The sequence below is a fragment of the Pleurodeles waltl genome, chromosome 9 (assembly GCF_031143425.1).
Source record: "Pleurodeles waltl isolate 20211129_DDA chromosome 9, aPleWal1.hap1.20221129, whole genome shotgun sequence".
NCBI classification, from domain to species: Eukaryota; Metazoa; Chordata; class Amphibia; order Caudata; family Salamandridae; genus Pleurodeles; species Pleurodeles waltl.
In genome coordinates this window covers 1,011,004,802-1,011,031,396 of record NC_090448.1, presented here as the reverse complement: position 1 = coordinate 1,011,031,396, position 26,595 = coordinate 1,011,004,802, and the positions used below count along the sequence as shown (strand labels likewise).

Sequence of the window (26,595 nt, the reverse complement as noted above, 5' to 3'; positions counted from 1 at the left end):
ACCTTTTTCATGTACAAGGCTCAGTCCAGGTGGGGTACATCGGGGAAGGAGAGGGGGGGGTCGCGTCATGGGGGCAACTGCGCCTCTTGTCTTCTCGAGTTCCAGCCTCCGATTGTATAGAATACACTGTAAGAAATGGGACATAGAGTTTTGTTGTTAGTATTAGGTTTTTTGTTTTTTTTTCCTTTTCTATTGTTCAATTTTCTTCTTGTTCTCCTTTTTCTTTGGAAGTGCACGTTCAGAAGTTAGCGAGGAGGTGCATACTCCAGGGGGGATTTTTCGAGCTATGTTTGATTGGTAACTTAGCTTCTGTTGAATATGGATATGCTTACCTTTATAGTGAGGGGTGGGGGGGCTAACGCATTTGGCATTTTGCCAGAGTATCTGTGTGGGCTGAATTGTCACTTTCACTGTTTCTTAAATGATAAATGTCAATAAGAACAGTTTCACAAAAAAATAAATTGTCATGTCTCCCAACTTCACTAGGCAAATAAGATTCTGCGTTCTGTTCTACTTAAGTCGAGCCACCTACTTCAGAGAAGTGTTAGTCCATACTAGGGCGTCCCTTGTTATTTTATTTTCCAACCCATTCATTTTAGAAGCCTCATTTGAAGCAGTAAAAACTGTTGCCTGCTGCTCTGGAAAGGTAACAAGGGTGCCCTCCATCCTTACAGCTAGCCCACATTCTTCGTTGAGCCCATTTCCAGTCTGCCTAATCTGATGGGAGGTTTACTACTTTTTAAGCTTGCTAGGTGTTTACCCCAGTATTAACCCGTCAATGCAGTACTCCCTCAGGCATTGATGAGGTGGGTTTTGAGAGGAGATTTCATCACAGTTCTTTCAATGTGCCTTCAAATTGGAGATAGAAAGCTTCACAGATCCAAAACAGTGTTTTGCGTAACTTAAAGAATCCTGGGTAGCAGATTCATGCTAAATAATGCAGCCTTGCCTAATAAGTACAATGGAAGCTTTCCTCAGTGTTCAGCAGCTTCTTTGAAACCTAAAAGCAGTGTCTTGAGTTCATAGAAAGCACCCTTATCCCTCGTAATTTCCATACCCAAGTAATGGAATCTACTCTCCTGCACATGAATGTGGTAGTAACCATAACAATTCTCCATCCATTGCTACACAGGAAACAGGGTAGACTTATCAATACAATAGTAAATTCAGAATACCTGCCATATTCTGTAAAAACTAAAATCTTCAACATCCTGGGTGTTGAAGAATGAAAATTAGTCATGAGTAGCAATATCTGATAGAGACTTCTAGTTGCAGATTCCTTACCTTAGAATTTCCCCCAGGTGTCGGACTGGATCTGGAGATTTTTCTTCGAGCAATACCCTTGCGCGTCGGTAGGTGGCGTTGGTCGACCCCGATGGTGTTGTTGGCATCAGTCGCCGTGATGATGTCGGGAGTAGTATATAGATGCTGCCTTCGCGCAGTGACTTCAGTTCTTTTCTTTCCACGCCATGCGCTGATCCGGAGAAGAGCTACCCTGGTCTGTTTGTGACCGACTGACGGTTTTGTCAAGTTTTCGAAGCCGTGCGAGGACTGCCACTGCATGATGTCGGTGACTGATCCTCATCGGGTTTGACTGTGGTCTTGATTGCGACCACGACCCGAAGTCGTGCTCCGAGTGCCGGGCCATGCACCCGAAGGCTTTGAGGGAGCGGTCCCTAAAGCTAATGGCGGCCCGGCATTCGACTCCGCGTAAGTCACGGTCTCGATCGAGCGGAAGGTCTTGAGACCATTCGCGGAGCCATCACCACTTGTCTTCTTCTAAATCCTCTGGTCAAGGTAAGAAGAAGAAGTCGAAGAGATCCCATCTCTCTCCGACTTCGTCCCGTCGCTTGGCTGACGAGACGTGGGAAGAGCGTTGATGCTCAAGGCCTCCATCCTTGGAGCCTGCATCTGGGTCGGCTCCACACTTCCCCGAGTTCCCCAGAGCCGGAGCAACCCCCGCCCAGCTTAAAGAATTTTATGACGCCATGCACCTCATCTTTGGGCAGACCGACCCAGATACGAAGCCTTCGGACCCAAGGGTTCGGTTGAGGGGCCTTCGGGTTCCGCACCGGCTGCTTCGTCTCCAGCCACCGAGGTCACCTCCGGATCCACTCGCAGATCCGCACCGGTCACACCATTGAGACAATCCCCGGCGCCGGGTCGATTGTCGACGCTCCCGACGTCGGTAGTGCCCACTATTGACGGCGACCCAATCCTTATCCCCAACAGCTCTGAGTTGGAGCGGCGTCAGCCGACGCCACCTTTGTCTTCGATGGGGCCTATTTGCCCCAGGTCGGATTCTGACCCTTTTTCTTAGGGGTACGAATTTGGGGAGGGTTTGGATGGGTCCCTGGACTCTTATGAATACCAGGATGACCCATCTTTGGACTGGGCTCAAGAATTGGGTGACACCAGTGGTCAGGATACTTCTCCTGATGCTGACATGCTGTCTACTCCTACTGTGGCTACGGCAGAGGGAGCGACTTACGGTAGGATGGTCAGTAGGGCAGCTGAGGTCCTTGGCCTTGAGCTTCCTACTGTAGAGATCATGGCTAATCTCCTGACGAGGTGCTTCAGTCTGGAGCTTCTACTTCAGAACCCTATTTGCCATTCATTGAAGCCCTCACCGATGTCCTTTCGATACCTGGTCCAAACCCAACACAGGGGCTCCTGTGAACAGAACTATCGCACGCTGCCATTGGCCTGCTTCGAACGACCCTAAATTCCTGTCCCAGCACCCCACGCCTGAGAGTCTTGTCATCCAGGCTTCCTCTTCTTCAGGTGCATTCCCTTCTGCACCCCCGGACAGGGAATCAAAAAGACAGGAACAGTTTGGTAAGAAGTTGTTTTCTTCCTCCAGTCTCGTCCTGCGGTCTGTGAACACCGCATGCCTTTTGGGCCGCTATTCACACTCTTTGTGGGATACGGTTGCGCAAGTCCTGACGCAGATACCGGAGGAGGCCCATGCTATTGCCTCCCAAGCTGTGAACGATGGGAGAGATGCCTCAAAGTTCACAATCCGTTGTGGGCTGGACACAACCGACTCTCTGGACAGATTGGTTGCTACGACGGTGGCCTAAAGATGCCACGCATGGTTGCATACTTCTGGTTTTTCTGGGGATGTCCAACAGTCACTCATGGACATGCCCTTTGAATTGCTCCTGTCTCTTTGGAGACAAAGCGGACTCGGCTTGGAGAGATTTCAGGATTTCCTGGCTACTGCTCGGTCCCTTGGTCTTTCCTCTGCCACTCACCCCAAAAAGTCAGATTTTCGACCCTTTCGTGGCCACGGAAGGGGCTCTCTGTCGCATCCTCCACCCAGCCACCGTGCCACCTATGTTGTCCATCCTCTGCGTGGCCGGGGATGTGGAATCTGACGTGGGTGTGGGACAGGGAACCAGAGGTCTGCCCAGTCCACCTCTGCCCCCGCTGCAGCCTTCAAGCCCTCCTAGTCCGTCCCCTCACTCCCATCCAGTTCGCGGCAGGATTCGCCATCATCTGCCTCACTGGGAATCCATCACTACGGACAGGTGGGTTTTGCAGATCGTTCGAAAGGACTACTCCCACCCTTTCAAATCTGCTCCACCAGCCATGCCTCCATCCTTCAGACATCTCCCAGAGGATCATTTGGCACTTCTCCGCTAGAAAGTCGCAGCTCTCTTGGCCAAGGGAGCTATATAAAAGGTCCCTGTGCCCGAAGTAGGTCCTGGTGGTTATTCCCCCTACTTTCTGTTGCCGAAAATGGACAAGGGCTTACGTCCTATCCTAGACCTTCGGGACCTGAACTACTTCCTCAAGAAGGAGAAATTCAAAATGCTCACGCTGGCTCAGCTTCTGTCTGCCTTGGACCCAGAAGACTGGATGGTAGCGTTGGACTTGCAGGATGCTTATTTCGACATCCCCATCCTGCCTCTCCACAGATGTTGCCTACAGTTTGTGGTAGGTCACGAGCACTTTCAGTTTACCGTGCACCCCTTCGGCCCTACCAGCGCCCGTCAGGTGTTCACGAAAGTGATAGCGGTGGTTGCAGCTCATCTGCGCAGGTTAGGGGTGTCAGTCTTCCCCTACCTCGACGACTGGCTGTTGAAGACGTACTCGCCCTAGAAAGTCGCCTCCCACCTTCAGACTACGGCGAACCTCCTGCACACGCTGGGGTTCACTATAAACGTGCAGAGGTCACACCTGACTCCCTCTAAGACGCTCCCTTTCATCGGAGCAGTTCTGGACACAGTGCAGTTTCGGGCTTATCCTCCCGAAAAGCGAGTCCAAGACATTCAGGCTATGATTCTGATCTTTTGGCCTCGGTCTTGGGTTTCGGTGAGACTGACTCTAATGGCCTCCTGCATCCTGCCAGTAACACATGCCAGATGGCATAAGCGGGCTCTGCAGTGGGACCTGAAGTTCCAGTGGGTGCAGCATCAGGGGAATCTCTCCGACATGGTCCAGATCTCAGAGGGGACTGCGGAAGACATGTAGGGGTGGCTTTCGAATCTGCATTGGGTCCATAGCAGATCCCTCTCCCTTCCCAACCAGATCTCTCTATAGTGACAGATGTGTCACTTCTGGGTTGGGGCGGCCACATGAGAGAGGCGGCGATCAGAGGCCTCTGGCGGAGTCTGGGTTCCATATCAATCTTCTGGAGCTCTGGGCGATCTGGCTTGCGTTGAAAGCATTCCTTCCCTCTCTCCAAGGGAAAGTAGTGCAGGTGTTCATGGACAATACTACCGCCATGTGGTACTGCAACAAACAGGACATAGTAGGGTCCTGGACCCTTTGTCAGGAGGCACTAGGCCTCTGGACATTGCGAAACATCAGGGCATTACCCTGATGATTCAACATCTGGCGTGTTCCCTCAACGCCAAAGCAGACAAACTCAGCCATCGCTGCACAGCAGATCACGAATGGCGTCTCCATCCGAAGGTGGTGCAAGGTCTCTTTCAGCAATGGGGAGAGCCTTGGTTAGATCTGTTCGCCTCTGCAGAGAACGTGCAATGTCAGCTGTTTCGGGCGTTGGAGTTTCCAAGGCAGTACTCCCTCGAAGACGCTTTTCGTCTTGAGTGGAACTCCGGCCTCCTTTCCGCCTTTCTGCAGATCCAACTTCTGCCCAGAGTTCTCAAGAAGATCAGAAACGCCCCAGCCCAAGTCATCTTGGTGGCTCCAGACTGGGCATGGAGAGTCTGATATCCAGAGCTATTGAGCATGGTCATCGATCCTCCCGTCAGACTGCCTCTTCGGGCGGATCTTCTGTCGCAGCAATAGGGGACGGTTCTTCACCCGAACCTGTCCAACCTCCGCCATCATGCGTGGAGATTGAGTGTCAACAATTGATGACTTCTGATCTTCCACCCGAAGTCTGAGATGTTATCTTGGGAACCAGGCGTCCCTCAACCAAACTGTACATGCCTGTCATTGGAATAAATTTGTGGCATGGTGTACCAACAAATCTGTTGATCCCCTCTCTGCCCCTCTGTCCGAGGTTCTTCTGTTCATTCTTGCTTTGGCCCAGCAGGGATCTGCTTTGGGCACCCTTAAAGGGTATTTATCTGCCACTTCGGCCTTCCTTAGGTTACCTGATGAGCCCTCACTTTTTAAATCTCCTATTTGTAGGAAAATGCCTCTCATGGCATGGTTACCCTCTAACTTTTTGCCTTTTGTTGATGCTAGTTATGATTGAAAGTGTGCTGGGACCCTGCTAACCAGGCCCCAGCACCAGTGTTCTTTCCCTAAACTGTACCTTTGTTTCCACAATTGGCACAGCCCTGGTACCAAGGGCCCTGTGGCCAGGGAAGGTCTCTAAGGGCTGCAGGATGTATTATGCCACCCTGGGGACCCCTCACTCAGCACATGCACACTGCCTCACAGCTTGTGTGTGCTGGTAGGGAGAAAATGAGTAAGTCGACATGGCACTCCCCTCAGATTGCCATGCCCACAACCCACTGCCTGTGGCATAGGTAAGTCACCCCTCTAGCAAGCCTTACAGCCCTAAGGCAGGGTGCACTATCCCACAGGTGAGGGCATAGTTGCATGAGCACTATGCCCCTACAGTGTCTAAGCCAAATCTTAGACATTGTAAGTACAGGGTAGCCATAAGAGTATATGGTCTGGGAGTTTGTCAAACACGAATTCCACAGTTCCATAGTGGCTACACTGAATTCTGTGAAGTTTGATACCAAACTCCTCAGCACAATAAATCCATACTGATGCCAGTGTGGGATTTATTGAAAAATGCACACAGAGGGCATCTTAGAGATTCCCCCTGTATACCAGTCCAATTCCTAGTTTTAGGCTGACCAGTTCCTGCCAGACTGCCACATCCAGATGGGTCTCTGCCCACATGGGGTGAGTGCCTTTGTCACTCTGTGGCCAAGAACAAAGCCTGGACTGAGTGGAGGTGCTTCTCACCTCCCCTTGCAGGAACTGTAACACCTGGCGGTGAGCCTCAAAAGCTCAACCCTGGTGTTAAAGCGCCCTAGGGCACTCCAGCTAGTGGAGATGCCCGCCCCTCCAGACACAGCCCCCACTTTTGGCGGCAAGTCCGGAGGAGATAATGAGAAAAACAAGGAGGAGTCACCCACCAGTCAGGACAACCCCTAAGGTGTCCTGAGCTGAGGTGACCCCTGCCTTTAGAAATCCTCCATCTTGAGATTGGAGGATTCCCTCAATAGGATTAGGGATGTGCTCCCCTCCCCTCAGGGAGGAGGCACAAAGAGGGTGTAGCCACCCTCCAGGACAGTAGTCATTGGCTACTGCCCTCCTGACCTAAACACCCCCCTAAATCTAGTATTTAGGGGCGACCCAGAACCCAGGAAATCAGATTCTAGCAACCTGAAACAAGAAGGACTGCTGACCTGCAGAGATGACGGAGACAACAACTGCTCTGGCCCCAGCCCCACAGGCCTGTCTCCAGACTCAAAGAACCTGCACAGTGACTCATCCGACAGGAAGCCTCAGAGGACTGCCCTGAACCAAAGGACCAAGAAATTCCCACAAACAGCGGCACTGTTCAAAAACAGCAGCAACTTTGCAACTTTCTTGCAACTTTAAAAGACATCACTCTTCCCGCCGGAAGCGTAAAACTTCACACTCTGCACCCGACGCCCCCAGCTCGAGCTCCAGAGAACCAACACTACAGGGAGGACTCCCAGGCGACTGCGACCTTGTGAGTAACCCGAGATTACCCCCCTGGACCCCCACATCGACGCATGCAGAGAGAATCCAGATGCTCTGCCTGACCGCGACTGCCTGTAACAAGGAACCCAACGCCTGGACCAAGCACTGCACCCGCAGCCCTCAGGACCAGAAGGAACCGAACTCCAGTGTAGAAGTGACCCTCAGGCGACCCTCTGCCTAGCCCAGTCGTGGCTGGCCCGAGAAGCCCCCCTGTGCCCTGCCTGCACCGCTAGAGTGACCCCCGGGTCTCTCCATTGATTTCTATTACAAACTCGACGCCTGCTTTGCACACTGCACCTGGCAGCCCCTGTGCTGCTGAGGGTGTGTTTTGTGTGCCTACTTGTGTCCCCCCCAGTGCTCTACAAAACCCCCGTGGTCTGCCCTCCGAAGACGCAGGTAGTTACCTGCTGGCCGACTGGAACCGGAGAACCCCTGTTCTTCATAGGTGCCTATGTGTTTTTGGCCCTCCTTTGACCTCTGCACCTGACCGACCCTGTGTTGCTGGGGTGGTGACTTTGGGGTTGCCTTGAACCCTCAACGGTGGGCTGCCTATGCCCAGGAACTTGAACTTTTAAGTGCCTTACTTACCTAAAAAACTAACCATTACTTACCTCCCCCAGGAACTGTTGATTTTTGCAGTGTGTCCACTTTTAAAATAGCTTATTGCGATTTTAACTAAAACTGTGTATGTTACTTCCCTAATTCAAAGTTCCTAACTTACCTGTGTGGAGTACCTTGCATTTTATGTATTTACTTCAAATCTTGAATCTTGTGGTTCTAAAATAAATTAAGAAAATATATTTTTCGATATAAAAACTATTGGCCTTGAGTAAGTCTTTGAGTGTGTGTTCCTCATTTATTGCCTGTGTGTGTACAACAAATGCTTAACACTACCCTCTGTTAAGCCTACTGCTCGACCACACTACCACAAATAGAGCATTCAAATTATCTAATTTTGCCACTATCTTACCTCTAAGGGAAACCCTTGGACTCTGTGCACACTATCTCTTACTTTGAGATAGTATATACAGAGCCAACTTCCTACACATACTTACCTGTGTGAAGTACCTTACAATTTATGTACTTACCTAAATTCTGAATCCTGTGGTTCTAAAATAAATTAAGAAAATAATATTTTTCTATATAAAAACCTATTGGTCTGGAGTTAAGTCTTTGGGTGTGTGTTCTCATTTATTGCCTGTGTGTGTACAACAAATGCTTAACACTACCCTCTGCTTTCAAGGTTTCTTTCAGCAGTGGGGCAAGCCTTGATTAGATCTGTTTGCATCTGCTGAGAATGTGCAGTGTTTGCAGTTTTGCGCTCTGGTGTTTCCAAGGCATAGCTAACTCAGATGCTTTTCTTCTCAAATTGAGCTCAAGACTCCTGTACAGCTTTCTGCCCATGCCACTCCTGCCCAAAGTTATCCAGAAGATCAGAAATGACCGAGCCCAGATCATCCTTGTGGCTCCGGACTGGGCTTGCAGAGTTTGCTATCCTGAGCTATTGAGCATGGCCATCGGTCCTTCGATCAGGCTGCACCTTTGGGAGAATGTCCTGTTGCTGCAGCAGAGGAGGTGTCTCTACCTGACCTGGCAATGTTTTGCCTTCATGCATAGAGCTTGAGCGGCGACAGCTTTCAACCTTCCGTCTGAAATCTGCAATGTTATCTTGGCAGCCAGGCGTCCATCCACCAAGATGGTATATGCCTGCTGCTTAAGCAGGTTGTTAGCCTGGTGTGCAGAAAAACAGGTTGACCCAATTTCTGCTCCCCTTTCGTAGGTCCTTCTATTTATTCTTTCTTTTGCACAGCTGGGCTTTTTTTTTGGACACCTTAAAGGGTTACCTCTCTGCCATCTCAGCCTTTCTGCGGTTGATGGACCAGCCATCCTTGTGAATAGGTTTTTGAAAGGTCTTAATCACATGTCCACCTTCACCTTTCATTGTGCCTCAGTTGGACCTCAAACTAGTGCTCACCTTTCTGATAAATGCTCCTTTTGAGTCACTGCACAACTGTCCTCTCAGGCTCCTCACCATCAACACGACCTTCCTAGTGGCAATAACATCTGCCTGGCTGGTCAGTGAGGTCCAGGCTGGTCAGTGAGGTCCAGGCTTTGTCATTTAAGCCTCCGCACCTAAACATCTTCCCAGACAAGCTGGTTCTTTGCACTATAGCTTCCTTCCTGCCAAAAGTTATCACTGTTTTATGTAGGTCCGTCCATCACTCTGCCTACCTTTACGCTCCTCCGCACTCCTCTGATGAAGAGAACTGACTCCAATGACTGAAGCTAAAAAGAGCGTTGTCATTCTACCTTCACCATCTGAAAGAATTCCGGGTGGGTGACCAACTCTTTGTGGGGTATGTCAAAGCAGAGAAGGGGAAGGCTGTGCGTGAACAGACCATTGGCTGATTGATCTGCATTAAATCTGCTATGCACTGGCCAAGAATCATCCCCCTGAGGGATTGCTTGCTCATCCCACCAGAGCTAAGGCTGTGACCACTGCTTTAGCATGCAGAGTTCCGGTTCTGGATATCTGCCAGACAGTAGCGTGGGCTTCTCTGCATAAGTTTGCACTTATCCATGAGCAGTCAGGTCTGTCAGGACAGGCACTTTGCTTGTTTGGCCCTGCAGGACATTTTAGTATGAAATGGTTTTGCAGACCCACCTCTGGGAGGAATTGCCTGGGTATCTATTTTAAGGTAAGGAATCTGTGGCTACAAGTCTCTTGAGATGAACAAGTTACTTACCTTCTATAGTGCTTTATCTGGTAGAGATTCTGTTGAGCTGCAGATTCCTTACTGACCCACCCGTCCTCCCTGCTCTGCGAACAGATTTCTAGAATTAGGGCTCTCCCTTTCAGAGCCCTAATTTTCCACACCAGTGGTCATTGTTCTTCGTGGCTGTGCGCTCCTGGCGTGGAAACTCGTAAAAAGGAACTGATGCCCACATGTTGGGGGTGGTACTGCACCATACACATCACTGATGGTGCGGACGACGCTGACATCACATTGTGCCAAACTACACTACATTCCTGCACTCAGGGGTACTGCTAAAAAAAGAAAAAAATACAGATCCAGTCTGATGTCTGGGATAATTCTAAGGTAGGTAATCTGCGGCTAAATAGAGTCTCTACATGATAAAGCTTTACTGACGGTAAATAACTTGTTATACAATCTTCTACATACCTAAATACTCAGTTGGGCTGAAGCTCAGATTTTGTTTTCCGTCATGCTGCATACACCCCTCTAGTTATAAAGTTAGTCAAAGTTAAACTGAGTTCCATAACAGTGGACTGCAGAATTGGTGTCCTTTTTATGCTAGCTGGTAATCATATGATGAAAGCCAATTTAAGTATCACTACAGAGAGATGTAAGCAGATGATTCCAAAAGGTGCTCCATTTTGGCTTTTCACAGTGGGGTAAAGAGTCTTTATTTTTACCATCCTTCTAACAATAAATATGAAAGGCATACACAATAGATGATGGCAAGTATGTGCTGCTGTTCATTCATTACTTTGGGAAGCAGCTTAGTGCATGTTTTTATAAGTATTGTAGTAGAGGATCAGTTTAGGAAGGTTTGGTTACAGTTATTTGATTCTTTCGATGAGGCATTTCTTCTGAACCCCATCAGTAAACTCCTTTCCATGCATCTGACTACATCTGGAATTTTTTGTAGCAATAGCAAATCTCTGGTACCACATGACATCGTCTATTGCCTTCTATGGCATTGTGTAGTTGCTTGTGGCATTGAAAGTACATATAAGAAGCTGTGGCAGTGGGTAACACTAGTTCCTTTTTTCTGTACCCTTCAGATATGGAATCTGGAGCGCTGAGATTTTCTAACATTTTTCTCCCTGAGTAGTAGCTTTCTGTTAAATGTATCCTTTGTTCATGATTTTCCCACCAACAATTTTGGGCTTTTGGCAGCATGGCCGCAGCCCAGCCCAGCCAAGATGGCTACTTCGGCACAGCGCTCTGCGTCCAATCACAGATAGTGATAAAAATTATTCAGAACCAGCAATACAACTTCGAAAACCTGCTATAGGGCAAGTAAAATTCATTGCAACAGTGACAAGGCCTCTTGGAGACCTGATAGTGAACGATCATTGATGTTGGCAGGTGGTGGAGGGAGACCGGCGGTCTGAGTTCTATTTGATCAAAATAAAGGGCATCCTACGTTGAGAATTGCCACTGACGTAAACAATCATGGTGAATGGGGCAGTAGAGCAGAGGAATGCTCAACACTTTGTGACTCAGTTGATGGCTTCTGCGAAGGCTGATGCATAAACACTATTGTTGCCCATTGTGCAGACAGGACTGCATTGTGGCTACACACCTCAAACAATGAAATGAAGAGGAAACAATAAGAGCCTTTGGAGCTGCAAGGTATAACCATGAAGGGACCTGGGCAGCAGCTTAAAAATAATACTAGAAAACACCAAAGAAAGCAGCTTCAGATGATAGTGAATACCACTGAAGAATCAATCTAATGTAAACTGTTGAATGAGTTTAAATTGAGTACATTCCACTGGAACCAGCAAAAATCAGTGGGAATCCATACCGACATAACCATAGGTTGCATAGCTTGCGGGAATTGCTGCTACTACTGGGGTAGTGCAGCCTAGTTTGAATCAGCTCTGAGGTTATCGGGCATGTTCACAGAAGCCCACACGTAGGTCGCAGCAATGTTATGTTGGCAACTTGGTTCACGATTGTAGGAAGGTGGCTCTCTATATGGTGCACTAAAAAGAAGTACACCATGCAGAGAGTCCAATGGATCCCCAATTAGTTTGCAGAGGCAAAAGTAGATAGGACTAATGCTCTATTTTGTGGTAATGTGGGTGAGCAGTTAGGCTTACCAGAGGGTAATGCTAAGCATTTGTTGTACTCACAGAGACAATAAATGAGACGCACTCAAAGAATAAATCTGAGACCAAATTAGAAAAATAACACTTCTTTTTATATATATATATATATATGCTTCAAACTCAAGGGTGTTATAATCACTTAAGTACTTTTTCAAGCATAAATGCTTTTCAGATTAAGAAATCAACATAGTGCAATTCTCACAGTTCTTCAATGTTAACCTATGGTGAAAAACAATGTTCAGAAAACACAGGGTTAACAATGACTTGCGAGGCCAATCTCAGAGAGTTAAAGTAAGTACTGGCCACTGATCAGAACCACACCAGCAGGTCACTTTAGGTAGCACTGCGGCGGCCGGATGCAGGGGTACAGTAAGGTGTTGAGGGCCCAATGGTTTTCAATGGTAGTTGGAACTCGAGACAAACAGGCTGCAGGCTCTGGCTAAGAAGTCAGTTGAGGACAACAAGCAGGTAGGTTGTAGACTTGGGGTGCTCGGGATTTAGGTGCACCTTTGGTCCTTTTATCCAGGGCAGATGGATGCAGGGGTGTCCTTGGGCGTCTGGTTTCTCCGTCCAGAAGCACTCGCGGTCAGGTGGTCCTGTGTGTGGAGGCTGCAGGTTTCATTCGGGAGTCACGGAGGAGGGAGTGCCAGGGTGGACTCGAGTTCAGGGAAGCTGGGGGACGTTGTTGGCACCAGTGACTCACCTCAGATGGGGTCAGGAGCCACGGCTGCAGTGGTTGCTGGAAGTGTTGGGCTTTCTCTCACCACAAAGCTGCAGGAGAGGGGGCCCGCGTGCAGAGGCTGCAGGCAACTTGGGGGAATACAAGAGGGGTGAAACCTGAGTGGACTCAAACTCTAGATAGCTGAGGAACCTTGCTGGCACCGTTGGTTGGCTTCACCTCAGGTCATGGACGTCTGGTGCAGAGATCACTTGGGGTGTTGGGTCTTTGCTGTTCCTGGAGGCTGAAGAGTCCTTTCTTGAGACTTTGTTGCAGAGCAGACCCGCTGCTCACAGGAGTCTGAGAATTTGTGGAAGGCAAGCAGTCCTCCTGGATTTCTTGGAGGCTCAGCTGCAGGGGGAGTTGTCTTCTATAGCAGACTCCATTGAAGTCAGCAGGCAAGGCCGGTGGGGCTAGTAACAGATCAGCTGCTGCTTCTTTTCCTCTTATGCAGGTGCGACTCCTCTTTGTTCTTTTCTTCATAGGTAGCCAGGATCTGAGTTCTAGGATTCAGGGGTGCCACCTAAATACTCAAATTAGGGGCGTTACAGGGAGTGCCAGGTGGTAACCAATGGGCTAATCACCTTCAGGGTGACTACATACCTTCTGTGATCACTTCCACTGGGAAGTGGGCATAATCCTAACCCTAGTGGCCTAATTCCTTCCAAACAAGATGGAGTAATTTAAAAAGTAGTGTCCACCTCAGCTTGTCCACCTTAGGGGTGGGACTGGTATGAGGTGGGGGACACCTCCTAATCTGACAAATTTTCCCACCTGTGCTGCTGCTAGAAGTGGGCTCGGGGCAGGTGGTCTGTCATCTCCACCATCTGGAGAGACCTGGGTCGCATTACAAAGACGGATAGGCCTTTGAAGCTTACGGCCCTGGAAGGTCCATCCTGCCTGGTTGAGGTGATAACACCCCTGCACAATGCCGGCCTTTGTCACTGGCTCTTGGGAGTGCTGTTTCCCACCTCTGGGGGGGGCAAGAAACACATCTTTGGTGGCTGAACTGGTCAGGACCAGTCAGTCAACCCACTTTTAGCTGGTACATTTTCAGGGGGCACCTCCAAGGTGCCCTCTGGGTGCAGTTATTAATAAATCCCTCACTGGCATCAGTGAGGGATTTATTAATCCGAGATGTTTGATACCAAACATCCCTATATCCGAGAAGCCAGCATGTAGCTGGAAAACTTGTAGTGACCAGTGTCCAGCACATGCATTTAAAATGTCTTCCCTGGTCACTTACTATGTCTGAGAATTGGCAGAGACATGGCAGGGGCATATCTGCTTGTGCACATATGCCATCACATGTAATATAATGCACCCTGCCTTAGGGATGTAAGGCCTGCTAGAGGGGTAACTTACATATATTGCATGCAGTGTTTAGGGGACTTGGCACACAGGCTGTGTGCCATGTTGTGTTCTCACTTTTGTCTGCATCAAGACATGCAGCTTGCAATAGCAGCCTGTCATGTGCTTGATAAGGGCTCCCTTAGTGTGGCTCAATTCGTACTGCAGCCCTTAGGGACCCTCCTTAGTACCCCTGGTGTAGGTACCAGGGGTACCATTTACTAGGGACTTACAGTGGGTACTAAAGTTTTTCCAATTGGGAAAAACAACTGCAGTTTTGGTGGAAAGAGATCTGGCACTAGGGTCCTGGTTAGTAGGAACCCGGTCCACTGTCGCTCAGAATTACACTAGAAACCAGGCAGAAAAGTTGCGGGTGACCATGTCAAAGCAGACACTTTCCTTCATGCCCCCCTTCTTACGGAAATGGGATTAAACATACTTGTTCTAGGAAAGTCTTAATCTTCTAAGTGGAAGAACCTGGAAGGCCCAGCTGCACTGGCATTTTCAGTCCCAGGTCTGTGTGCTCTGTAGAGAGATGGACCACCTTAACAATTTGGGTTTTCACCTTTCATTTGCATTAGCCATCTAAGAGGCTTCTGGTCAGTTTGAATTCGGAAGGGAGAACCAAACAAGTATGGTCTCAGCTTCTTCAGAGACCAAACCACAACAAAGGCTTCTCTTTCAATGGCACTCCAACGCTGCTCTCTGGAGAGTAACCCCCCTGCTTATAAAAGTAACAGATTGGTCATGGCCACCATCATTGTTTGGGAAAGGACTGCTCCTATCCCATGTTCAGAGGCGTCTGCCTGCACTATGAACTGCTTGGTGTAATCTGGAGCGTCTAATAGACACTTCTAGTTGCAGATTCCTTACCTTAGAATTTTCCCCCAGGCGTCAGACTGAATCTGGAGATTTTTTCTTCAAGCAATACCCTTGCGCAGCGGTAGGTGGCGTTGGTCTACTCCGCAGGCATCGCTGGCGTCATAGTCACCGTGTGTGACATCGGGAGTAGTACAAAGACACTGCCTCAGCGCAGTGACATCAGTTCTTTTCTTTCCGCGCCACATGCTGGTCCGGTTGAAGCACCCTGACGAAGGTGCTTCAACCAGGGGCTTCCACATCTGAGCCTTTTCTTCCATTCATTGAAGCCCTCACTGATGTCGTTTTGGATACTTTGTCCAGACCCAACACAGGGGCTCCCGTGAACAGGACAATCGAACGCCGCCATCTGCCTGCCCCGAACGACCCTAAATTCCTGTTCCAACTCCCCACACCCGAAAGCCTTGTTACCCAGGCATTCTCATCCTTAGGTGCATTCCCTTCCACACCTCTGGATCGGGAATCAAAAAGGCTGGAACAATTTGGCAAGAAGATGTTTTCTTTCTCCAGACTCGCGCTGTGGTCATTGAACACCACATGCCTTTTGGGCCATTATATTCACTCTCTGCGGGATATGGCTGTGCAAGTTCTGCTGCAGATATCGGAGTAGGCCCGTGCTATCATCTCCCAAGCTGTCACTAATGGGAGAGACGCAGCAAAGTTCACTATCTGATGTGGGCTGGACACGACCCACTCTCTGGGTAGTTCGGTTGCTACGACGGTGGCCTTGAGGCGCCACAACCAGTTAAGTACATCTGGTTTCTCATGGGATGTCCAACGGACTCTTATGGACATGCCCTTTGATGGCTCCCGTCTCTTTGGAGACAAGGCAGACTTGGCGCTGGAGAGGTTCAAGGACTCCCAGCCTATTGCTCGGTCCCTCGACCTTTCCACTGCCCCTCGTCCCCAACAGTCCGCCTTTCCCCCTTTTTGTGGCCATGGAAGGGGATCCCTGTTGCGTCCCTTTCCCAGCCACCGTGCCACCCATGCTGTTCAGCCGCTGCGTGGCCTTGGATGCAGAATCCCACGTGGTCATGGGACAGTGGAACCAGATGTCTGCCCAGTCCACCCCTGTCCCTGCTGCAGCCTCCAAACCTTCCTAGTCCGTCCCCTCACTCTTGTCCATTTGGCGGCAGGATTCGCCATCAAATGCCCCACTGGGAATCCATCATTACGTACAGATGGGTTTTGCAGAACGTTCAAAGGGGCTACTCTCTCCCTTCAAATCTGCCCCACCAGCCATGCCTCCATCATTCAGCCGTATACCGGAGGGTCATTTGGCACTTTTCCGCCAGGAAGTCACGGCTTGCTTGGCCAAGGGAGCCATTGGGAGGGTCCCTGCTCCAGAGGTAGGTTGTGGTTGTTATTCCTGATACTTTCTGGTGCCAAAAAAAGACAAGGGCTTACGTCCTAGCTTAGACCTTCGGGCCCTCAATGTCTTCGTCAAGAAGGAGAAATTCAAAATGCTCACCCTGGCTCAGGTCCTGTCTGCCTTGAACCCTGGAGACTGGATAGTAGCTTTGGACTTGCAGGACACTTATTTCCATATTCTGATCCTGCCTGCCTACAGACGTTATCTACGATTTGTGGTAGGTCACAGTTTACCGTGCTCCCTTTCGGCCTTACTAGCGCACCTCAGGTGTTCACGAAAGTGATGGTGGTGGTTGCTGTTCATCTGCACAGGTTGGGAGTTTCAGTCTTCCCCCTACCTCGATGACTGGCTGTTGAAGGTGGACTCGCCCCAGAAAGTCGTCTCCCACCTTCAGACTACCGCAGACCTCCTGCACACACTGGGGTTCACTTTAAACATGCAGAAGTCACACCTGACTCCCTCTCAGATGCTCCCTTTCATCGGAGCTGTTCTGGACACAGTGCAGTTACGGGCCTATCCTCCCGAAAAGCAAGTCCAGGATATTCAGGCTATGATCCTTCAGCCTCTATCTCGGGTTTCGGTGAGACTGACTCAGAGGCTGCTGGGCATCCTGCTAGTGACATGCCAGACGACACACGCGGGCTCTGCAGTAAGATTTGAAGTTCCAGTGGGCGCAACATCAGGGAAATATCTCCGACATGGTCCAGATCTCGGATGGGACTGTGAAAGAGCTTTAGTGGTGGCTTTCGAATCGGCATTGGGTCAACAGCAGATCCCTCTCACTTCCCCAGCCAGATCTATCCATAGTGACGGACGTGTCTCTTCTGTGATGGGGCGGCCACATAGGAGAGGCGGAGATCAGAGGCTTCTGGTCTCCGACGGAGTCTGGGCTCCATATCAATCTTCTGGAGCTCCACGCGATCAGGCTTGCGTTGAAAGCATTTCTTCCCTCTCTCAAAGGGAAAGTAGTGCAAGTGTTCACAGACAACACTACCGCCATGTGGTACTGCAACAAACAAGGCTGAGTAGGGTCCTGGACCCATTGTCAGGAGGCTCTGTGACTCTGGACATGGCTGGCACGTCAGGGCATCACCCTTGTGGTTCAACATCTGGTGGGCTCTCTGAACGCCTGAGAAGATGAACTCAGCCATCGATGCATAGCCGATCACGAATGGCGTCCATCCGGAGGTGGCGCAAAGGTCTCCTTCAGCAGTGAGGAGAGCCTTGGTTAGATTGTTCGCCTCCGCAGAGAACGTGCAATGTCAGCTGCTATGCTCATTGGAGTTTCCACGGCAGCACTCGCTCAGAGACGCTTTTCGTCTCGAGTGGATCTCCAACCTCCTTTCCGCCTATACCACTTCTGTCCAGAGTTCTCAAGAAGATCAAGCACCTCCGGGCCCAAGAAATCTTGGTGGCTCCGGGCTGGGCACGGAGAGTATGGAATCCAGAGCTATTGAGCATGGCCACCGATCTTCCACTCAGACTGCCCCTTCGGGAGGATCTTATGTCGCAGCAGCAAGGGACGGTTCTCCACCCTAACCTATCCGGTCTCCTCCTTCATGCGTGGAGACTAAGCAGTGGCAGTTGACGGCTTTTAACCTTCCACCCTAAGTCTGTGATGTTATCTTGGCAGCCAGTGGGTACCTCCACAAAAATCGTAAACTGCTGTCGTTGGCATAAATTTGGGGCATGGTGTAACAAATCTGTTGATACTCTCTTTGCTCCTCTTTCTGAGGTTCTTTTGTTCATTCTTTCTTCGGCCCAGCAGGGCTCCGTTTTGGGCACACTTAAGGGCTATTTATCGGCTATCTCTGCATTTCTTAGGTTGCCTGATCAGCCTTCACTCTTTAAGTCTCCTATTGTTAGTAGATTCCTTAAGGGCCTCACCCATTTGTTTCCTCTCACTCCGTTTATCATGCCTCAGTGGGACCTCAATCTTGTCCTTAATGTGTACTCCCTTTGAGCCGATGCACAATTGTCCATTACGGCTCCTTACTTGCAAGACTGTTTTTCTTGTTGCCATCACTTCTGCTTGCAGACTGAGTGAGCTTCAGGCTCTATCTTCTAAGCCCCCATTTTTGTCTGTGCACCCTAACAAAGTGGTGTTACGCACTAAGCCTTCCTTCCTTCCCAAAGTCGTTACACCTTTTCCTTTAGGCATGTCCATCACTTTGCCTACTTTTTACACACCTCCACATCCTTCTCATGAGGAGGAGAGACTCCACTGCCTGGATTCAAAAAGAGCATTGGCGTTCTACCTCAATCGTATTAAAGATTTCCGGGTGGATGATCAACTCTTTGTTGGATATGTGGGTGCGAGTAAAGGGAAGGCAGTGCAAAAACGTGCCATCTCACAATGGGTACTTCTTTGCATCAAAATGTGCTATGCTTTGGCAAAGAAGCAACCCCCTGAGGGCCTGCGTGCTCATTCCACCAGAGCAACTGTTGCTTCCACTGCGTTAGCACATGGAGTTCCTGTCCTGGATATCTGCCAGGAGGCTATGTGGGTATCCTTGCACATGTTTACTAAACATTATTGCCTGGACAGTCAGGTCCGTAGGGATGGGTACTTTGGTCTTTCGGTCCTGCAGGACATTCTAGTATGATTTTGGTTTGCAGCTCACCTCCGAGGATGGCATTGCTTAGGAATCTATTCTAAGGTAAGGAATCTGCAACTAGAAGTCTCTATCAGATGTACAAGGTACTTAACTTCGGTAACTAGATTCCTTACCGTCCCACCCATCCTCCCTGCTTGTGAACTGATTTATAGGGACAGGGCTTCCCTGTTCAGGGCCTTAGCTCTGGTGCACCAGTTTCAGCGTTCTTCATGGCTCCGTGCTTTGGCGTGGAAAGTCGTGAAAAGAGACTGATGTCACTGCGCTGAGGCCTCGCCTGTGTACTACTCCGGACATCATCACGGCGACTACTACATCCACAGAGTCGACTGACACCTCCTACTGAGTGCAAGGGTATAGCTCTAAGAAAAATATCTTTGGATCCAGTCTGACACCTGGGGGAAAATTCTAAGATAAGGGATCTGCAACTAGAATATGTCTCTACCAGATATATTGCTACTGAAGGTAAGTAATTTGTACTTTAAGAACCGGTGTTGAGCACATTGCTTCTTTGAGGGTGTCGAAGGCCTTTTGACAGCTTACTGTCCAGTTTACTTTCTTTGGCATTTTCTTGGAGGAGCAGTTCTGTGAGAGAGGCCACAATAGTGCCATATCCTATTACAGATCTCCTGTAGTACCCAGTCAAGCCAAGGAATGCCCTGACTTGAGTCTGGGTTGTTGGAGCTACCCCAGTCCAGAATTGTTCAGATCTTGGCTTTTAGTGGTTGAACGTGTCCTCCACCTACAAGGTGGCCCAAGTAGACAACCTGGGCCTGCTGTTTAACTGGCACTTGCTTGCCTTTATAGTGAGGCCTGCTATCACAGTGTCCTTTCCTCGGGATCTGCACGCCGCCGAACAACAGTCCCACCTTCCGGTGTCACCAACTCAGAAAGCTATTATAGCACAGAGTTATGGTGAAGCCAGTCGTGGGGGAAGGGAATTAGGGTAGGGAACAGCAGGGAGAGAGATCTGAAAAGGAAAAATGGTTAAGCATGTATGTATATACTTGTTCATAACAGCATTAACATTCAATTATACATTTAGATAAAGGCGTCTCCGTGAATGCAAGTGTTGAGACCCTTATGGAATAAACAAAGGCGTCTCCGTGAATGCAAGAGTTGAGACCCTTATGAAATAGACAAAGGCGTCTCCGTGGATGCAAGTGTTGAGACCCTTATGGGATAAACAGACGTCTCAGTGTGTGTAAGACTTGAGACCCTTATGGAATAAACAAAGGCGTCTCCGTGAATGCAACAGTTGAGACCCTTATGGAATAGACAAAGGCATCTCAGTGAATTCAAGTGTTGACACCCTTATGGAATAGACAAAGGCGTCTCCGTGTGTGCTAGAGTTGAGACCCTTATGAAATAGGCAAAGGCGTCTCAGTGGATGCAGGTGTTGAGACCCTTATGGAATAAACAGACGTCTCCGTGGGTGCTAGAGTTGAGACCCTTATGAAATAGACAAAGGCGTCTCCGTGGATGCAAGTGTTGAGACCCTTATGGAATAAACAAAGGCGTCTCCGTGAATGCAAGAGTTGTGACCCTTATGGAATAGACAAAGCCGTCTCCGTGAATAAAGTGTTGAGACCCTTATGGAATAGACAAAGGCGTCTCCGTGGATGCAAGAGTTGAGACCCTCATGGAATAGACAAAGGCGTCTCCGTGTGTGCAAGAGTTGAGACCCTTATGGAATAAACAAAGGCGTCTCTGTGGATGCAAGAGTTGAGACCCTTATGGAATAAACAAAGGCGTCTCCATGGATGCAAGAGTTGAGACCCTTATGGAATAGACAAAGGTGTCTCCGTGAATGCAAGAGTTGAGACCCTTAGGAAATAAACAAAGGCGTCTCCGTGGGTGCAAGAGTTGGTAGAATCATGATACTTCAGGATGTCATGAGCATTCAACAAAACTGGGCGTGGCCCTTATCTGAATCATGGAACAAGAACGAACTGAGACCTCTGAACCTTGGGAAGGCAAGAGGTGGACCATGGACATACTCTGAACATCAATTATGCAACTACTATGCATTCTTAAACATAAAACGTTTGGTCTCAGTCTAGAAATTCGCAATGACTTAAATATGTATCTCACATGTCATCAAAGACTTAGATATGTCTCTCACATATTATGCTTCCAAAAACAATGAAACTATGATTTGCTTATCTTTGAGATGTTTTCACATTTGACACCTAGGCCTGAAAGTTTTACTCATGTAAACTGAAGCGCCTTGATTATTGGACCTAGGGCGCTTTACTCAAATGAACTGAAGCGCTTTGCTTGCTGTGCGCAGGGCACTTTACTTCCAATGAACTGCAGCGCTTTGAATGTCGTGCCAAGTGCGCTTTACTCCTGTGAACAGAAGCGCTTTGAATACCATGCCAAGTGCGCTTTACTCCTGTAAACTGAAGTGTAGCAAGTTGGCTCTGTATATACTATTTCAAAGTAAGAAATAGTGTGCACAGAGTCCAAGGGTTCACCTTAGAGGTAAGATAGTGGCAAAATTAGATCATTCCAATGCTCTATTTTGTGGCAGTGTGGTCGAGCAGTAGGCTTATCAGAGGGTAGTGTTAAGCATTTGTTGTACACACACAGGCAATAAATGAGGAGCACACACTCAAAGACTTACTCCAGGCCAATAGGTTTTTATATTGAAAAATATATTTTCTTAGTTTATTTTAAGAACCACAGGTTCAAGATTTACATTAAACACTTTAAATGTAAGGTACTTCACTTAGATACTTTATGAACTTTGAATAAAAGCAATATCATATACAGTCTTTGTAAAAATGGCAATAAGCTATTTTTAGAGTGGACACAGTGCAAAAATCAACAGTTCCTGGGGGAGGTAAGTAAAGGTTAGATTAGGAGGTAAGTAAAACACTTACAAGTCTCAGTTCTGGGGCACAGGCAGCCCACCGTTGGGGGTTCAAGGCAACCCCAAAGTTACCACACCAGCAGCTCAGGGCTGGTCAGGTGCAGAGGTCAAAGAGGTGCCCAAAACAAATAGTCACCTATGGAGAACAGGGGTGCTCCGGTTCCAGTATGCCAGCAAGTATGTACCTGCGTCCTCAGGGGGGGCAGACAAGGGGGGTTTTTTAGAGCACTGGGGGGGACACAAGTAGGCACACAAAATACACCCTCAGCTACACAGGGGCGGCCGGGTGCAGTGTGCCAAGCAGGCGTCAGGTTTTAGATAGGAATCAATGGAGGGACCCGTGGGTCACTCTAGCGGTGCAGGCAGGCACAGGGGGGGGGGCTTCTCGGGACAGCCACCACCTGGGCTAGGCAGAGGGTCGCCTGGGGGTCACTCCTGCGTTGAAGTTTGGTTCCTTCAGGTCCTGGGGGCTACGGGTGCATTGTTGGTTCCAGGCATCGGGTCCCTTGTTACAGGCGGTCGCGGTCAGGGGGAGCCTCTGGATTCTCTCTGCAGGCGTCGCTGTGTGGGTTCAGGGGGGTCGTCTCTGGTTACTCCTGGGCTCGCAGTCGCCGGGGAATCCTCCCTGAGGTGTTTGTTCTCTGGATCTCGAGCTGGGGGTGTTGGGTGCAGAGTGTGAAGGAAACGTGCAGTCTTTGAAAGTTGCTTCTTCGTTGCAAAGAAGTAGCTGGTTTTGAACAGGGCCGCTGTTCACGGGAGTTTCTTGGTCCTTTAGTCCAGGGCAGTCCTCTGAGGCTTCAGAGGTCGCTAGTCCTTGTCGGATGCGTCGCTGGAGCAGGTTTTTGAAGTTAGAGACAGGCCGGTAGGGCTGGGGCCAAAGCAGTTGTCGTCTTCCTCCTTCTCTGCAGGCTTGTAGGTCAGCAGTCCTTCTTGTTTCTTCAGAATGCAGGAATCTGATTTCCTGGGATCTGGGAAGCCCCTAAATACTGAATTTAGGGGTATGTTTAGGTCTGGGAGGTCAATAGCCAGTGGCTACTGTCCTTGAGGGTGGCTACACCCTCTTTGTGCCTCCTCCCTATAGGGAGTGGGGCACATCCCTAATCCTATTGGGGGAATCATCCAAACTCAAGATGGAGGATTTCTAAAGGTAGGGGTTACCTCAGCTCAGGACACCTTAAGGCTGTCCTGACTGGTGGGTGACTCCTCCTTGTTTTTCTCATTATCTCCTCCAGCTTTGCCGCTAAAAGTGGGGGCGGTGGCAGGAGGGGCAGGCATCTCCACTAGCTGGGATGCCCTGGGGTGCTGTAATAAAAGGGGTTAACCTTTGAGGCTCACCACCAGGTGTTACAGTTCCTGCAGAGGGAGGTGAGAAGCACCTCCACTCAGTACAGGCTTTGTTCCTGGCCACAGAGTGAGAAAGGCACTCTCTCCATGTGGCCAGCAACATGGCAGAAATTGGTCAGCTTACACTAGAAGTCGGATTGGTATTCAGGGGGCAGCTCTAAGATGCCCTCTAGGTGTATGTTACAATAAATTGCACACTGGCATCAGTGTGCATTTATTTTACTGAGAAGTTTGATACCAAACTTCCCAATTTTCAGTGTAGCCATTATGGAACTGTGGAGTTCGTGTTTGACAAACTCCCAGACCATATACTCTTATGGCTACCCTGCACTTACAATGTCTAAGGTTTTGCTTAGACACTGTAGGGGCATGGTGCTCATGCACATATGCCCTCAACTGTGGTATAGTGCACCCTGCCTTAGGGCAGTAAGGCCTGCTAGAGGGGTGACTTACCTATGCCACAGGCAGTGTGAGGTTGGTATGGCACTCTGAGGGGAGTGCCATGTCGACTTAGTCATTTTCTCCCCACCAGCACCCACAAGCTGTAAGGCAGTGTGCATGTGCTGACTGAGGGGTCCCCAGGGTGCCTTAAGATGTGCTGCAGCCCTTAGAGACCTTCCCTGGCATCAGGGCCCTTGGTACCAGGGGTACCAGTTACAAGGGACTTACCTGAGTGCCATGGTTGTGCCAATTGTGGAAACAAAGGTACAGTTTAGTTAAAGAACACTGGTGCTGGGGCCTGGTTAGCAGGGTCCCAGCACACTTTCACTCAAAACTTAGCATCAGCAAAGGCAAAAAGTTAGGAGGTAACCATGCCAAGGAGGCATTTCCTTACATGAAGCGCTTTGAATACCATGCCAAGTGCGCTTTACTCCTGTGAACTGAAGCACTTTAAATACCATGCCAAGTGCGCTTTACTCCTGTGAGCTGAAGCGCTTTGAATGCTGTGCCAAGGGCGCTTTACTCCTGTGAACTGAATCGCTTTGAATACCATGCCAAGTGCGCTTTACTCCTGTGAACTGAAGCGCTTTAAATGTCATGCTCGGGGCGCTTTTCCAGTGTGGCCTGAAACGCTTTGCTCGTTATGCTAAGGGGCACTTTACCTTTTGGAATTAACGACTTCCTTCTAACTTGGATTCAGCAAGGCCTTACCGCTATGAGTACGACCTACTCGTTTTTGAATGCACCATGGGAACAAGGATACTTCGGTTGGATGACACTCTGCCATTCAGGAACTCTGCTCTTCTCCAGAGAAATCCCGACGAGGTCTGGCTGCATCGAAGTCTTCAAAATAGTGAGCAACGTGCTTAGGTGTGGCTGGGCTTTATAGGCCTGCCACACCCCAAGATGGCTGCTGCCTCTAAAAACATGGGAATTGTAGCCCCTTCATGGAATAGCACTGATAAGTGCATCTTGTCCACCAATGACCTGAACCTGCAGCTCTAAGAGCTCTGCCAAAGGGCAGACGACGTTGATTGACACCTTTGGAGCAAGAGGGGATAACCGAAAGCGCCGCAGAGCCGCGCAGCGGAGTTTCGGCCGGGACCTGGACCGCGCATGGTTCTATTCCTGACACCTGCCTTTCGCAGAGCCTCAACGACCTTTCACAGGTGGATCAGGTGATCCTGCCAAGTAGAGCTAAAGACAGCAATATCATCAAGATAAGCTGCACTAAAGTATTCTAAACCAGCAAGGACTTTGTTCACCAACCGTTGGAAGGTGGCAGGGGCATTCTTCAAACCAAAGGGCATAATAGTAAACTGATAATACCCATCAGAAGTGGAGAATGCTGACTTCTCTTTTGCCCCAGGTGTCAGACATATCTGCCATTACCCTGATGTGAGATCAAAATTACTGAGATATTTGGCTGCCCCTAGGCTATCAATCAATACATCATCCCTAGGAATTGGGGGGGCATCATGTTTTGGTCACTCCATTGAGACCCCTATAATCCACACAAAACCTAATGTCTTTCTTTCCATCCTGGGAATGAGGCTTTGAGACTATAACAGCTGGGCTAGCCCAGGGGCTCTCAGAATGCTCAGTGACTCCAAATTCACGCATCTTGCTTACCTCAGCTTTGATGCTCTCCTTGACATGATCAGACTGTCCATAGATTTTGTTCTTGACAGACAAGCTATCCCCATTGTCCATCATGTATACATCAGGTAGTTCTACCAGGGGTCAAGGAGAAGAGCTCAGCATACTGATGCAAAGCGTGCTTGCAGTCAGTCCGCTGTTGGTCAGAGAGGGTGTCTAAGAAGACCACTCCTTCTACTGAACTATCTTTTGGGTTGCTGGAGAGGAGATCAGGGAGAGGTTCACTCTCAGCTTCCTGTGCCTCATCAGTGACCATGAGCATGGTCATCTGAGCTCTGTCATGATAGGGTTTAAGGCGGTTTACATGGATTATCTTTTTGAGGTTCCTGGAAGAGCCAAAGTCCACTAGGTAGGTAACTTCACCTTTTCTCTCTAGGATAGGGTAGGGTCCACTACACTTGTCTCGGAGAGCTCTAGGAGCCACAGGCTCCAACGCCCACACCTTCTGTCCTGGTTGGAACTCCAGTAGTGCAGCATGTTGGTAGAACCAGAGATTTTGGAGTTCTTGGCTGGCTTCAAGGTTTTTGGAAGCCTTTTCCATGTACTCAGCCATCCTGGAAGGAAGGGCAAGCACATAGTCCACAATGTCTTGCTTAGGCTCTCTGAGAGGTCTCTCCCATCCCTCCTTCACAAGACAAAGTGGTTCCCTTACAGGATGCCCCAACAGAAGCTCAAAGGGAGTAGAGCTTACTCCGACTGTGGCACTTCTCTGTAAGAGAAAAGTAGGCAAGGCAGTAGGACATCATTCTGAGTTTTTCCGGGAGTCCACCAGTTATACCTTTCTATGTGTTGTTGGATCTCTCAACAAGGCCATTGGTTTGTGGGAGATATGGGGTACTGAACTTATAGGTCACACCACACTCAGCCCACATGTTTCAAGTAGCCAGATATGAAGTTCGTACCTCTGCTTGACACCACCTCCTTTGGAAAGCACACTCTGGTGAATACACCAATGAGGGCCCTAGCTACTGCAGGGGCAATAGTAGTCCTCGAGAATTGCTCCAGGGTACCTGGTTGCATGATCTACTACACCCAGTATAAATCTGTTCCCTGATGCTGTTGGCGGGTCAAGGGAACCATCTATGTCAATCCCTATCCTTTCAAAGGGGACCCCACTAACTGAAAGTGGAAATAAAGGGGCCTTTGTGTGGCCACCTGTCTTGCCACTGGCTTGACAGGTGGCAAAGGAGTTACAAAACTCCTTCACCTTTTGGGACATACCTGGCCAGTAGAAGTGGTATACCAACTGACACTATGTTTTGGCCTGACCAAGATGCCCAGCTAGGGGGATATCATGGG

At 49.2% G+C, this 26,595-nt stretch overlaps 1 protein-coding gene across 1 annotated transcript in view; it reads left to right on the top strand.

Moving 5' to 3' along the window:
- The window catches only part of SEC23A (SEC23 homolog A, COPII coat complex component), a 754,311-nt gene that overhangs the window by 298,350 nt on the left and 429,366 nt on the right, over positions 1–26,595 (top strand). The window lies entirely within an intron of this gene.